At 40.7% G+C, this 16344-nt stretch overlaps 1 non-coding gene across 1 annotated transcript; it reads right to left on the bottom strand.

Moving 5' to 3' along the window:
- Positions 1-14979: 14979 nt before the first annotated feature.
- Positions 14980-15051, bottom strand: TRNAE-CUC (transfer RNA glutamic acid (anticodon CUC)). Its single transcript has one exon. It is a non-coding gene; the product is annotated as a tRNA-Glu (tRNA).
- Between the last annotated feature and the right edge of the window lie 1293 nt (positions 15052-16344).

Raw genomic sequence — 16344 nt, 5'->3', positions numbered from 1 at the left:
GCCAGCTTTCTTGCTTTGGGTATCAGGAGCTTAAAACAGGAGAATAAACAAAATTCAGTACTGTTTATTTTCAAGATATGACAAGCCAGAGAAGTATAAAAGTTGCTCATTTAATGTCCCCTTTAAATGTATGCGTGCTGCCTGCTATGTTGCTTCAGTTGTGCCCAACTCTCTGTGATCCTACAGACCGCAGCCCGCCAGGCTCCTCTGTCCCTGGGATTCTCCAGGCAAGAATACTGGAGTGGGTTGCCATGCCCTCCTCCAGGAGATCTTCCTGACCCAGGGATTGAACCTGGGTCTCTTACATCTACCTGCATTGGCAGGTGGCTTCTTTACCATAGGGCCACCTGGGAAGTTTAAATGTATAGCATAGGGGTTTAATTCTGTAGGCATATCCCCTATTGATACAGGAAAGACATATTAACATACATGCTACATGACAGTGCCACTCCACAACACTGTCCAGTTTACCATATGTTTAACTAGTTAAATCAAGTCAGGTAAGCAGTTTTAAGATGTGGTAGCTTATTAAAAATGTCGGTACTTAACTCAGATCACTTATACATAACTTGAAATCCATATTTATAAGTCTAGTCAGTTTCTCTCTATTCTACTCAACGTTGGTAAGTCATTGATAAAATCTCACCTCTTCAATGAATAGAATACATCGTATAATGACTAAAAGGACAAGTTCTGAGGTCAGATCTTGAGATGTATTGACGGTATGACTTTGGACAAATGAGCGTATCTGTGTCAGCTTTTTCTCATCAGTAAAATAAGATTTAAAAAGCAGCATCTGGGGCTTCCCTGGCAGTCCAGTGGTTAAAACTCGGTAATTCCACTCCAGGGAGTGGCTTCAGTCCCTGGTGGGGAAGCTAAGATCCTGTATGCTGTGTGCAAAGCCCCCTGACCAAGAAAGAAACACCTATCTCACAAGGATTTTCTGAGGATTAAATGAGATAATGTTCAAAAGACCTGGCACATGGTATGCTAATCAATAAACAGTAGTGTTGCTCGTTCAAATTTAGTTTGTTGAAAGTGTCTTAAGATCCAGATTAAGTCTCAGTTGGTCCCATTCACACAACTTTATTCAAATATGTGCCCAGGTAGGCCAGCAAGACCTATTCTCTTTACATTAAATTAGTGGCGTGTACATATTTCTTTTTGAATGTATTTAAGGTGGATAGAATTTCAGACTTAGAAGAACATAATTTAGACCAGTGCTTCATTTACTAGGTGAAAAATACAGAGACTCAGCCAAGTTAGAGAATTTTTCCCACAGTCACGTAACCCAGGTCTCCTGATTTCTAACACATGATCATAAACTAAACCTTTTCTTTCATACCTTTTATATTTTAGGTGCCAAAGGTTTTTATTCTGTTGTGGATGTGCAAAATCGGCCTATTTATTTGTTAAGAAGTACACCTTACATTTCCTGTCTTCAAAAGCAATGGTTTCTAGTTTGATTCAAAACAAATATGATGGAGTCATGTTTCTTTAAAAGAAAAATCTGAAATCTAACATAGCTGAGATTGAAATCATATTACTGTTTTTTAATGAGGGAACTTCCCTGGCAGTTCAGTGGTTAAGACTCCATGCTCCCAATGCGGGGAGCACAGGTTCGATCCCTGGTTGGGTAACTGAGATCTCCCATGCTGCATGGCCTAAAAGTAAATAAATAAATAACATCCTTCACTATAGAAAAACTAATCATGCATAGGTGAGCAGAGTCGTGCCGCCATCTAGCACTTAAGGCAGAATCTGTCATACACACTGATGAAGCTGTCTCACTAGCAACTGGGCAGGGGTTTTGAGCTGCTCGCACCCTCTTTTCTGTGCCTCCCTGTTGCTCTTAGAATGAAGACAAAATCCTTAAGCTCAGGCCAGGAGACCATGTAAGATCCGACCCCCGCCCACTTTTTAAACCTCTCCTTACCTCTCTCTGGAGCAGGGCATGGCAACCCACTCCAGTATTCTTGCCTGGAGAATCCCATGGACAGAGGAGCCTGGTGAATTACGGTCCATAGAGTTGAAAAGAGTCAGACGTGACTGGCGCGACTTAGCAAACACACGCCCCCTGATCTCTGCTACTTCTAACTCACCACCCAGCCATCTGCCTTTTTTCCAGCCCTTTTCTCATTGCTCTCCCCTGCTACAAGGTCTTGTACATATTCCTTCTGCTCTGAATGTTCTTTTCTCTCCTTCTTACCTAGGTAAATTATCTTACTTTTTAAACCTTGAGAGATGGATCACTCCTCTAACATCTCCAGTTGGTTCAAAACCATATTGTGGAATGGCTTGAACCACATACTTTTCCTTGACTGAATGTATGAGTTGCGATTTAAATTCGTTACTGTATGATTACTCCACCACTACACTGAAAGCAAACAGTAGTGACTATGTTCCCAGGTAGCACAGTGGTAAAGAAATGCAGGAGATACAAGAGATGCTGGTTCGAACCCTGGATCAGGAAGATCTCCTGGAGAAGGGAATGGTAATCCACTCCACTATTCTTGCCTGGAAAATCCCATGGAGAGAGGAGCCTGGTGGGCTACATACATGGAGTCGAAAAGAGTCGGACACAACTAAACAGCTGAGCACAAATATGTTTTGTTCACCATTAAGTTTCCAGGGCCTCTTTGCCCTGTGTCTGGTGCAGAAGAGAAGCTCAAAAAATACGTGTAACAGTGGATGAATGACTGAATACATAAATGCGTGACTGATGGAATGAAGAACAAGGGAATAAATGTCATATGCTAGACCTGCATTCTTGTTGCACTGAGTTTATCTGAATTGTTTTCCCCAAACTTTAATCTGATAGTGCAATATATATGCAGGTAAAATCACGCATACTTGATGAAACGAGATGAAAGACGCTAAAAGAAAAAGAACTTTATATTGCTCCTTATGAATACAATAAACTCTAGATTTTGACCAGGTCCAACATTCTCAACTGGTTCCAAATAAGAAAAGGAGTATGTCAAGGCTGTATATTGTCACCGTGCTTATTTAACTTATATGCAGAGTACATCATGAGAAATGCTGGACTGGAAGAAGCACAAGCTGGAATCAAGATTGCCGGGAGAAATATCAATAACCTCAGATATGCAGATAACACCACCCTTAAGGCAGAAAGTGAAGAGGAACTAAAGAGCCTCTTGATGAAAATGAAAGAGGAGAGTGAAAAAGTTGGCTTTAAAGCTCAACATTCAGAAAACAAAGATCATGGCATCTGGTCCCATCACTTCGTGGCAAATACATGGGGAAACAGTGGAAACAGACTTTATCTTCTTGGGCTCCAAAATCACTCCAGATGGTGACTGCAGCCATGAAATTAAAAGACACTTACTGCTTGGAAGGAAAGTTATGATGAACCTAGACAGCATATTAAAAAACAGAGACATTACTTTGCCAACAAAGGTCCATCTAGTCAAGGCTATGGTTTTTCCTGTGGTCATGTATGGATGTGAGAGTTGGACTATAAAGAAAGCTGAGCACCGAAGAATTGATGCTTTTGAACTGTGGTGTTGAAGAAGACTCTTGAGAGTCCCTCGGACTGCAAGGAGATCAAACCAGTCCATCCTAAAGGAAATCAGTCCTGGGTGTTCATTGGAAGGACTGATGTTGAAGCTGAAACTCCAATACTTTGGTCAGCTGATGTGAAGAGCTGACTCATTTGAAAAGACCCTGATGCTGGGAAAGATTGAAGGTGGAAGAAGAAGGGGATGACAGAGGATGAGATGGTTGGATGGCATCACTGACTCAATGGACATGAGTTTGACTAAACTCTGGGAGTTGGTGATGGACAGGGATGCCTGGCATGCTGCAGTCCACAGGGTCGCAAAGAGTCGGACACGACTAAGCAGTTGAACTGAACATTCTCAAAGTAACTATGGGGTGTGTGTGTGTGTGTGCGCTAGCTGCTCAGTCATGTCCAACTTTTGTGTCCGACTCTTTTGCGACCTCATGGACTATAGCTACCAGGCTCCTCCCACAATGCAGGCAGATTCTTTACCACCTGAGCCAAGTATGGGTTCAGTTCAGTTCAGTTGCTCAGTTGTATCCGACTCTTTGCGACCCCATGAACCGTAGCACACCAGGCCTCCCTGTCCACCACCCTGGAGTTCACTCAAACTCATGTCCATCAGCTCGGTGATGCCATCCAGCCATCTCATCCTCTGTCATCCCCTTCTCCTCCTGCCCCCAATGCCTCCCAGCATCAGAGTCTTTTCAAATGAGTCAACTCTTCGCATGAGGTGGCCAAAGTACTGGAGTTTCAGCTTGAGCATCATTCCTTCCAAAGAAATCCCAGGGCTGATCTCCTTCAGAATGGACTGGTTGGATCTCCTTGCAGTCCAAGGGACTCTCAAGAGTCTTCTCCAACACCACAGTTCAAAAGTATCAATTCTTCGGCGCTCAGCTTTCTTCGCAGTCCAACTCTCACATCCATACATGACCACAGGAAAAACCATAGCCTTGACTAGACAGTTACTTGGATTAAATGTGTCTGAATGAAACACATGAGTCTAGGGCGCCACCTTGTGGTTTATTTTCACATTTATAATTTTCAATCTTCCCAGAACTTTCTGTTAATACTTGACCAAAAAAACCCATTAAAACTATAGCAGCAGAGAGGAGTGGAATTTTTGGTCAAATAAATAATTGCTTTCATATCATTATCCCAAAGACTTTATTCTAATATTATCATCCATTCCTTTTTATTTTAATTAGATATTGAACTGATAGAAAAAAAGTGTAACATATGTATGTTATAAATAACCAAATAAAAACTAATACTTGTGTACTCACCACCCAGATCAGCACTGCCAGTGCTTAGAAAGACTCCTGTGTGCCTGTGCACCTCTCACTTTATCCTTTCTCTGTTTTATCCATTAACCAGGCATACCCACTACCTTGTTTTTATGTATAGTTTACCGTCCATGTACCTATCAGTGTGGCTTCCCTGATGGCCCAGATGGTAAAGAGTCTGCTGCAAAGCAGGAGACCTGGGTTCGAACCCTGGGTGGGGAAGATCTCCAGGAAAAGGAAATGGCACCCCCTCTAGTATTTCTGCCTGGGAAATCCCATGGACAGAGGAGCCTGCTGGGCTACAGGCCATGGGGTCAGGAAGAGTCGGACTCAACTGGATGACTAAGCACGCATGTATATACATATCATTAAGCAATAGTTTGCATTTAGCATTTAAAACATCATATGAAATGATATCATTCTGTATTGGATTTGGGTTTGGAATTATACAGTATTTTTCTGCAATTCATCATGTTGATAAGAAAGGCTGTGACTCATTTGTTTTCACTACTCTGTAGTATTTCACTGAATGACTATACCACAATATATCTAGAGGTTGTACTCTTTTTTTTTACCTTTTTATTTTCTACTGGAGTATAGCGATTAACAATGTTGTTAATACAATAAAATTAACAACAATTAATAAAACAAATTATTAATTAACAAAATTAACAATTAACAATTGTTAATAAACAATTAACAAAATTAACACAATTAATAAAATAAACAATAAAATACAGTTTCTGTTGGAGCATAGCCGATTAACAATGTTGTGATAGTTTCAGGTATTTATGCCAAAGGAATTCAGCCATCATATACATGTATCCATTCTCCCCCAAATTCCCCTCTCATCCATGCTGCTGCATAACTAGTTCTTCTACTCTTGATGGATATTTAACTTGCTTCCAGTTTGGGTCTATTATGATGGTGCTACTGTGAACATTCTAGTATGTATCCTCTGGTGCTCACATGAAGATTTCTCCCAGGAGTTTGAATTGCTAGGTATGAGAACCTCCAAATTTACTAGATAATAAATTATTTTTCACCTATTTTATTGCACCAATTTATATTCCTACCACTAGTGTATACACATTTCAGTTCAGCGTCTTTAAAAGCGCTTAATATTGTTAGGTTTTCCTCCAGTTTTTATACTTTATGGGTATAAACTGAATCTCTTTTGTTTTAATTTGCATTTCTTGATGACACAAGAAGTCCATCCTCTTTTCAAATGTTTATTGATGACCCATGTTTCTTCTGAAAAGTGCCAGTTCTGATTTTTTGCCTCATTCTTTAATTTATCCACTCAAGAATCATTTTAATTGCTGCTATGTGCCAAGTACTGTCACTGTTTAGAGGATACAAAGATGACTATGATAATCCAAGTCTATGCCCCAACCAGTAATGCTGAAGAAGCTGAAGTTGAACAGTTCTGTGAAGACCTACAAAACCTTCTAGAACTAATACCCAAAAAAGACGTCCTCTTCGTTGTAGGGAACTGGAATGCGAAAGTAGGAAGTCAAGAGATACCTTGAATAACAGGCAAATTTGGCCTCATAGTACAAAACGAAGCAGGGCAAAGGCTAATAGAGTTTTGCTAAGAGAATGCACTGGTCATAGCAAACACCCTCTTCCAACAACAGAGGAGAAGACTACACATGGACTCTACACACATACCAGATGGTCAATACCGAAATCAGATTGATTATATTCTTTGCAACCAAAGATGGAGAAGCTCAATACAGTCAGCAAAAACAATACCAGAAGCTGACTGTGGCTCAGATCATGAAATCCTTATTGCCAAATTCAGACTTAAGTTGAATAAAGCACGGAAAACCACTAGACCATTCAGATATGACCTAAATCAAATCCCTTAACAATTATACAGTGGAAATGACAAATAGATTCAAGCCATTAGATCTGATAGAGTGCCTGAAGAACTATGGATGAAGGTTTGTGACATTGTACAAGAGGCAGTGATCAAGACCATCCCCAAGAAAAAGAAATGCAAAAAGGCAAAATGGCTGTCTGAGGAGGCCTTACAAATACTTGAGAAAAGAAGAGAAGCTAAAGGCAAAGGAGAAAAGGAAAAATATAAGCATCTGAATGCAGAGTTCCAAAGAATAGCAAGGAGAGATAAGAAAGCCTTCCTCAGTGATCAGTGCAAAAAAATAGAGGAAAACAACACTATGGAAAAGACTAGAGATCTCTTCAAGAAAATTAGAGATACCAAGGTAACATTTCATGCAAAGATGGGCTAGGTAAAGGACAGAAATTGTATGGACCTAACAGAAGCAGAAGATACTAAGAAGAGGTGGCAAGAATACACAGAAGAACTATATAAAAAAGATCTTCACAACCCAGATAACCATGATGGTGTGATCACTCGCCTAGAGCCAGACATCCTTGAATGCAAAGTCAAGTGGGCCTTAGGAAGCATCACTATGAACAAAGCTAGTGGAGGTGATGGAATTCCAGTTGAGCTCTTTCAAATCCTAAAAGATGATGCTGTGAAAGTGTTTCATTCAATATGCCAGCAAATTTGGAAAACTCAGCAGTGGCCACAGGACTGGAAAAGATCAGTTTTCATTCCGATCCCAAAAAAAGGCAATGCCAAAGAATGTTCAAACCACTGCACAATTGCACTCATCTCACATGCTAGCAAAGTAGTGCTCAAAATTCTCCAAGCCAGGCTTCATCAGTATGTGAACCATGAACTTCCAGATATTCAAGCTGGATTTAGAAAAGGCAGAGGAGCCAGAGATCAAATTGCCAACATTTGCTGGATCATGGAAAAAGCAAGAGAGTTCCAGAAAAGCGTCTATTTTTGCTTTATTGACTATGCCAAAGCCTTTGACTGTGTGGATCACAAATCTCTGAAAGAGATGGGAATACCAGACCACCTGACCTGCCTCTTAAGAAATTTGTATACAGGTCAGGAAGCAACAGTTAGAACTGGTCATGGAACAACAGACTGGTTCCAAATAGGAAAAGGAGCACGTCAAGGCTGTATATTGTCACCCTGCTTATTTAACTTCTATGCAGAGTACATCATGAGAAATGCTGGGCTGGAAGAAGCACAAGCTGGAATCAAGATTGCTTGGAGAAATAGTAACCTCAGAGATGCAGATGACACCACCCTTATGGCAGAAGGCGAAGAAGAACTGAAGAGCCTCTTGATGAAAGTGAAAGAGGAGAGTGAAAAAATTGGCTTTAAACTCAAAATTCAGAAAACTAAGATCATGGCATCTGGTCCCATCACTTCATGGCAAATACATGGGGAAACAATGGAAACAGTGACAGACTTTATTTTGGGGGGCTCCAAAATCACTGCAGATGGTGACTGCAGCCATGAAATTAAAAGACACTTGCTCCTTGGAAGAAAATCTATGACCAACCTAGAGAGCATATTACGAAGCAGAGACATTACTTTGTCAACAAAGGTCCATCTAGTCAAAGCTATGGTTTTTCCAGTAGTCATGTATGGATGTGAGAGTTGGACTATAAAGAAAGCTGAGTGCCGAAGTTCAAGAAGTTCAAAAAGCTGATGCTTTTGAACTGTGGTGTTGGAGAAGACTCTTGAGAGTCCCTTGGACAGCAAGGAGATCCAATCAGTCAGTTTTAAAGGAAATCAGTCCTGAATATACATTGGAAGGACTGATGCTGAAGCTGAAACTCCAGTACTTCGGCCACCTGATGCGAAGAAGCGATTCATTGGAAAAGACCCTGATGCTGCTTAAGGTGGAAGGCGGGAGGAAAAGTGGATGACAGAGGATGAGATGGTTGGATGGCATTACCTACTCAATGGACGTGAGTTTGAGTAGGCTCTGGGAGTTGTTGATGGACAGGGAAGCCATGCGTCCTGCAGTTCATGGGGTCGCAAAGAGTCGGACACGACTGAGCAACTGAACTGAACTGATGACATAGAGCCTGTCCTCATGAAGCGCCTGACTTTCTATCACTTCATTGCCTTCAGGGATCTAACTAATTATCAAGACCAAGAAAACAACAATAATTTGAAGCACAATTCTGTGATTATCATTTTAGAAGACAAGTATGTTTTATGAACTCTGACTTCAAGGAATTTACAAAGTCATAACTTACACAGAACAATAGAAAATTATTGGAAGTACTATATATTATTGTTATATATTATAAAAATTGAGAGAATGTAATAAGCAGAAAAAATAATTGATCAAGTGTGTCCATAGTTGAAACAAATTGTTTTTGTTTTATGTAACTAATGTAAAAACATTTTTTTATATAGCCTACTCATTAAAGGAGGAAAATGAAAAAAAAAAAAGAACCATTTTTATTTAAGTCAATAATAGTGATCTACATGGAGATGTGGCAAAGATTAGTTTTAATTAAATAAAAATTAAACTGAAGAAAAAAGCACTTTCACAAATCAACATGTTTATTCAAAAATTGCAAGTATGCTGTGTTTTCTATTAAACTTATTTCTTGATAAGATTTCCCCAAGTTTTTAGGGAATTTGGTAGCTTCCAGTAAGCAGCTGCTAGAGTTGACTCTAACTAAAGTTGTAATATGTAGAGTTCAATTGTACATTTGAAAGAGAACCTTAAATACTTTCTTTTTCTTTCTATGGAACACCCCCATGAACCACCCTATTTGTAAAGACTGCTCCAAAGAACACTCCATAGTATGACCAGAAAATTGGTTGTCACTAGAGAATCTTAAAGAATACACAACTTAGGCTGGGCAAGTCCAGGTTGGAATCCTGGTTGCCTGACATAATTGTGGACTTTAAGTTACAAACTTTCTAAATTTCCTAAACTACAAACCAAGGATTATTATGAGAATTGATTCTAATATTGTGGATAAAGTGCTTAGTTCAGCATTCAAAACCATAACTTACACATAACTTAATAGCAAATTATTAGACACACTATTGTGTTAAATATGTCATAGAAATTCATAGAAATAATTTAGAAATCATCTGAAAGAACCTAGTAGCGATAGCCATTATTCAGGATGATGCAGTTGAATTCTTTTTCTACTTTCTGCTCTCAGTGAAAATATAAAGGTGTGATTCATAAAAAAACGTATTATAAGGGGTTAGGTTTTAAGTGAAGATCCTGCAACCTACTTGGCTCAACTGATCAGTTAATTCATTCATTTACCACCAACCATATGTCAGGCACTGTACTAGATGCTGTTGGAAGTCCCCCAGCCCTGCCCCCACACCCTTGGTTACTTTCAGACATCCTTATAATTTTAGAATTTGTCAGCCTGAGCCAAGGTCCATCTTTGGGTGAATGATGATTATTTAAAGAAAGCAATTTGACAGAAATACATCTTTTGGTATACAGCAAATAACCCTTGCTATGTTTTGTGCACATTAACTAATTTCTATTCCTTTACCCTTAAGAAACCTCTTCATATGTGGAGTATTTCTGCAGACAGTCCTTCAGCTTTTCCCCACTCTTCAAAAAGCAAGAAATGGAGTAAACCATCTCTGCAAAGCAGCAACATTGTGCTCTGTGTAGGTTGTGTGTTTTTTATTTTTTAATTGGTGGAAAATTGCTTTACAATGTTGTGTTGATTTCTGGCATATGACAGTGTGAATCAGTCATAATTATATATGTATCCCCTTCCTCCTGAGCCTCCCTTCCCTCCCTACATCCCATCCCTCAAGTTCATCACAGAGCACCAAGCATGCTCCTTGTATTAATACGGCAACTTTCCACTATTTTACACCTGGCAGTATATAAATGTCGATGCTACTTTCTCAGTTCTCGCCACCCTCACTTTCCCCTGCTGTGTCCACAAGTCTTTTCTCTACTAGGTTCATCAGTATCATTTTTCCAGATCCATATATATGTGTTAATATCCGATACTTCTTTTACTCTTTCTGACTTACTTCACTCTGTATACGAGGCTTCAGGTTCATCCACCTCACTACAACTGACTGACATTTTTTCCTTTTTATGGCTGAGTAATATCCCATTGTATATAAGTACTGCATCTTCTTTATCCATTCATCTGTCACTGAACATCTAGGCTGCTTCCGTATCCTGGCTATTGTAAATATGTGATATTTTTGTGTCTAAATCACAATATCATGTATAAAAACTGACAAAAATAGCAATAAAATAGATAAAATGCAATTAAAATGATTCTAACCATAATCAAAGAAAATAAAATTCCATTAAAAAATAAACCAAGCAAGAGAAATGTGCTGTTGCTATCAGTGACTACCCTACAATCTCCAGGGTCTTTCTTCTTTGACTTCCTTGATCCTAACTTATCCTGACTCTGCTCCTTCAGAGTTTCCTCTTTATTCTCCCCAAGTTAGTCCTGCAAACCTCAGCTCTTCTTTTTTGCTGCTTTCAGTCTCTTGGTGTGCATCTCCATTCTTGAGTATTCCATTCTCACTTCAAAGCTGAGTCTCCTCTGAATCTATCATTAGTCAAAAAAATGTCAACCTACGTTCAGGACAGCTTCACTTGAAGACTTCTCTTTAGTCCAAACCCAAAGGCAACTTGACTTCCTGCTGTGCCTCGATCCGAAGCAGCACCCTTTCATAGGCCATATCAAAACCTTAGTCACTTTCTCCTTTGATTCCTACTCAACTGTGTTAGACACAGTTACTGCCCTTTCTTATCTATGCCTAGATCAGTGACTGACAGGGAGTGAAAATTTCGTAAGTGCTTGCTAAACCAATGAATGAATGGATGACAACAACTCTGTGAAGCGTGCATGGGAGCTAGTAGCAACTCCATTGTGCAGGTAAAGATCCAGAGGCTCAGAGAAGCTGAGTCACTCTCCCAAGGTAGAGTGAGTGAGTGAGTGAAGTCGCTCAGTCGTGTCCAACTCTTTGCAACCCCATGGGCTGTAGCCCACCAGGTTCCTCCGTCCATGGAATTTTCCAGACAAGAATACTTGAGTGGGTTGCCATTTCCTTTTCCAGGGGATCTTCCCAACCCAGGGATCGAACCTGGGGATCCTTCATTGGAGGCAGATGCTTTACCATCTGAGCCACCAGGGAATAATCAAGATAACTCAGCTGCTATTGACAGACAAGATTAATTCAGTCTCTGGCTCCTGAACAGGAGTGCTTTCTGTGCTTTCCTAAGACCTCTCTGTCTTCTTGGTATTTGCTCTTCTGTGACATCTAGTTGTTGATAGGTTTGCTGTCTCTTTCTAACACTAGTTCAGACCTTCAGCATGTATTGCATGTGTGTGCTAGTGGCTTCAGTCGTGTCCGACTTTTTGCGACCCTATGGACTGTAGCCCACCAGGTTCCTCTGTCCTTGGGATTCTCCAGGCAAGAATAATGGAGTGGATTGCCCTGCCCTTCTCCAAAGGATCTTCCCAACCCAGGGATCGCACTTGTGTCTCTTAGTTTCCACATTGCCAGGCAGGTTCTTTACGACTTGTGTCACCTGGAAAGCCCCATTTAAAGCTATGGCCTCCTAAATAGACTTACTTCCTGTGGTCTGGCTTCCATTGATCTATGCAGCACCCAAAAGCCATGTCTTACCACGGGTCTTTGCTTAATTTCCTTGATAATTCTCCTTGACATTTCCAACCTTTCTGCAATATCCTATTCTCTTCATTGCTACTTCCTTCTTAAATTTCTTTGATCTGCTTATAAACTCTCTTACTGCCCCTTTGGTGTTTCCTTCATAGTATTCTACTTCTTCCCATTCTCCTATAATATATTTTCACTTGGTTCATTCCTTGGTTTTCTGTCCTTTTTATAGATTCTCTTTTTGAAAGAGAGCCCACATCTTGTCAAACTTCTAAGCTAATAGCTCCAAAATCCCTTACCTTCCTAAGTGCCTTCCTGTTTTTCCAACCACCATTTAGCTGTGCTGCCTCTATTGGGATCAAAGTGGACTTACTTCTCTTCTGAGTCTGTTTCCCCACCTCAACCTCCTAATCACATTTCAGGCCACTCCAACTTTACTAACCACACAGAACACAACTTCCAGAGCCATTACTGCTTCCTCCCTATTATTCTTAAGCTTTTCTGTCCTGTCGAATACCTAGGCTTGTTGCATTCCCTTTGTGACTCTGTAGCTTGTCTTCAACCCACTCCAGTACTCTTGCCTGGAAACTCCCATGGGCGGAGGAGCCTGGTAGGCTGCAGTCCATGGGGTCGCTAAGAGTCGGGCACGACTGAGCGACTTCACTTTCACTTTTCCCTTTCATGCATTGGAGAAGGAAATGGCAACCCACTCCAGTGTTCTTGCCTGGAGAATCCCTGGGATCAGGGAACCTGGTGGGCTGCCGTCTATGGGGTCGCACAGAGTCAGACACGACTGAAGCGACATAGCAGCAGCAGCAGCTTGTCTTCAGGTCCTCCATAATGTGGTTACACTAACCTGCCTGACCTGGACCTGCACTGTTCCCTGGCACAGGTGCCCTTCTATGGCCAGCCTGGTGCAGCCACCCTTGGTGTAGATGCCAGGCTTTGGAGCTCCTAAGGTTAAACGCTCCCTTTCTCAGGCTTTCCAGATCCTCTAGGTTATTTGGTTAACCAGTGTTCAGTTCTATTTTCATTCTTGTATCCACTTCCTTCTCCCTTTCCTCACCACGTACTTCAATTATTTGAAGTACCTTTGTTGTCGTTTAGTCACTAAGTCCTGTCCCACTCTTTTGTGACCCCATGGACTGTAGGCCGCCAGGCTCCTCTATCCATGAGATTTCCCAGGCAAGAATACTGGAGTGGGTTGCCATTTCCTTGTCCAGGCGATCTTCCCTGCCCAGGGGTGGAACCTGTGTCTTCTGCATTGGAAGCTGGATTCTTTACCACTGAGCCACACCTCACAGCAAACTGTTGAGAAACGGTGCCTTTGTTGTTGTTGTTGTTAATGTCAACAATAATAACAAATATATTTGTGTCTTAAATCCTTCATGAAACACTCCTTAAACCCTTCTGCTTTTTCCAACCCCTGGGCCAAACATTTTCATCTTCCAAACCAGTCTCAGCACAGATTAAAGGTAAGTAAGACAAAGCTATGAAACTCCAGTACTTTGGCCACCTCATGCGAAGAGTTGACTCATTGGAAAAGACTCTGATGCTGGGAGGCATTGGGGGCAGGAGGAGAAGGGGACGACAGAGGCTGAGATGGCTGGATGGCATCCCTGACTCGATGGACGCGAGTTTGGGTAACCTCCTGGAGTTGGTGATGGACAGGGAGGCCTGGCGTGCTGCGATTCATGGGGTAGCAAAGAGTCAGACATGACTGAGCGACTGAACTGAACTGGACTGAAGACAAAGCCATAGGAGCTGTAATCAAGCTCTTAGTTTATTTCTATGCTACTGTGAAATTTCAGGCTTAACATGAAATGGTTAAAAAAAAAAAAAAAAAACAGTAGCTTAAAAAATAGCAAAGGTTAGAATGATTTTGAAACTTCTAGATTAAAAAAATGTAATGTCTATATATTAATAGCACCATTTTATCTTCTTTTTGATGCCAGCGTTTCCATATTTTCTTTTGTGGAACCCCAAGAGTCTTTCTTTGTCTATATGATAAATCTATAGGGAACTGACACACTGGAGGCAAGAAATTTGTCATATTTGTGTGAATGTCTTTGAGAAAAGTTAAAATAAAACAGGTAAAATAATTAACCATAATGGTTAGGTAGAAGAGTGATAAGAGGAAATATAAAACAATTACTTGGTAATTAACCAACAACATCCCTCAAAAAAAGATCTTAAAGGAGAACAGGATAAGAACAGTTCAACTATATGCAATCTACAAAACACATAATCCAAATATATGAAACGTGACTCTTAGTATGATGTATAATAGAGAGAATCCCTCCTAAAATTATTTTCCTCCTCTTCTTAGTCAAAGGAAACTCCAAATGAACAAGGCTCAATAAATTAATGTTTGTATACACATCCAAATTATCTTCCAAAGCTGGAAAATGCAATTTTATAAGTGGCTTAAGTTGTCTTTAGAGTATTTTAGAATCAGAGATCACTTTGTTGTTTGATTGCAATTATCTGTTAAAAGGTATGGTGTATTTTAAGTCTTAGGTTTAGTAATATTAAAAAAGAAACGGATTGAATTTTTATAGTGGAAAAAAAGTCGGTAACAACTATAGTGGGAGAGAAATCAGTAACTCGAAACAGCAATAACGGGGAGAAAAAAAAAAATTCAGTAACTCGACTGCAAGTAAGAAAACACATATTTCCCTGACCGGGAATCGAACCCGGGCCGCGGCGGTGAGAGCGCCGAATCCTAACCACTAGACCACCAGGGAACTTGAGTTGGTTTTCACTCCTGGCGTATTTGGTTCTTTAAAAGTCTCTACGTAAACCGGACCAATGGCGGGAAAGATTGTTGACTTTAAACCCTGCCTACTTCTTTCTTGTTTCGGATTTCAGATTCTGAAACTACAGCAAACTCTCAGCGCTCTTAGGCTAGCTCCGCGACGGCTCCCAAGGCTGGAGACTCCAAATCGAATCCTCTTCGGACTGCCACGCTGCAAAAGACGTCCTGGGATTGTATTCCAATTACATGACGTGTAAATATCTATACCTGGACAATGTTAAAAGAACTGTCCAGAACCTTGTATTTGCTTTATTATTTTCGAAGTCATTTAGCTCCTCCTTCTAAATCTAATCTCTTTAGGTATATGTCTTTCTGTCTTTCCTTCTCACGCAGTTGTTAAAATCCCACTACATTTTTTACGAAATGGAACGTTTGATTGCCGCGGGCGGAGAGCGTTTCCCGGTATAGAGCTCGGTGCGACCCTGCACACGACCTTGGCACAGAGCACATGCGGGGTAAACGTGGACGATGAAGGGCTTCGTGGCCTTTTAGGACGCGACTGTTTTATTTATTGGGGAGTCAGATTAACGAAGCTAGGACGGCTGCGGATGTCTTGCTTAGTGAAGAACCCGGGCCTGTACACTCGGGTCCAAGTAAACCGTTTTGCACTGTGCTTCCATTGCCTCCTATTTTTCAAACTGTTATTATCTGGGCAGTTACTTCACTTCTTGTTATGTCGAGAAAAGGCCAGGGAATGATGCAATTACCAAAGGAATCAAGAAACCTTCCAGCGCAGCCTCAGTTCAGAATCCCTCATGAAATAGGAGCAGAAGGCAATCGCATGTAACTCAGCTTTGAAAGTGCCAACCGTTCAGTTGGACTGATGTAACCCAAGAGACCCCGCTCCGCTGCAAGATGGAAGGAGGCTTAAGTAAAACAGATATAAATTTGTAATGAACTTGCTCGCAACATCCGGCGCCGCTGTGAATTACAGCCTTCGCCCATCACCGTAGACTTCAGAATTTGTTCTTGTTTTCAGCAATTCAGAAATGGGGTTTACATTCTTGATAAAATTTGTCAAAAATTATTTAATAATACGCAAACAGGAAGATTAAAATGACTTAATAAATAAAGATGGAAGCATCACCAGAAGAAATTTCGAAACGTAATGACTATATTTTAGATGGGACCCACACTCCTTTCCTGTATCAAGGAATTTTTCGGAAATCGGGCGCTCTAGGTGGAGCCCTTAGTCTTAATTGGGGATTTTCAGAGCTTACAA

The sequence above is a fragment of the Bos indicus genome, chromosome 9 (assembly GCF_029378745.1).
Source record: "Bos indicus isolate NIAB-ARS_2022 breed Sahiwal x Tharparkar chromosome 9, NIAB-ARS_B.indTharparkar_mat_pri_1.0, whole genome shotgun sequence".
Lineage (NCBI taxonomy): Eukaryota > Metazoa > Chordata > Mammalia > Artiodactyla > Bovidae > Bos > Bos indicus.
This window is presented reverse-complemented; position numbering and strand designations above follow the sequence as displayed.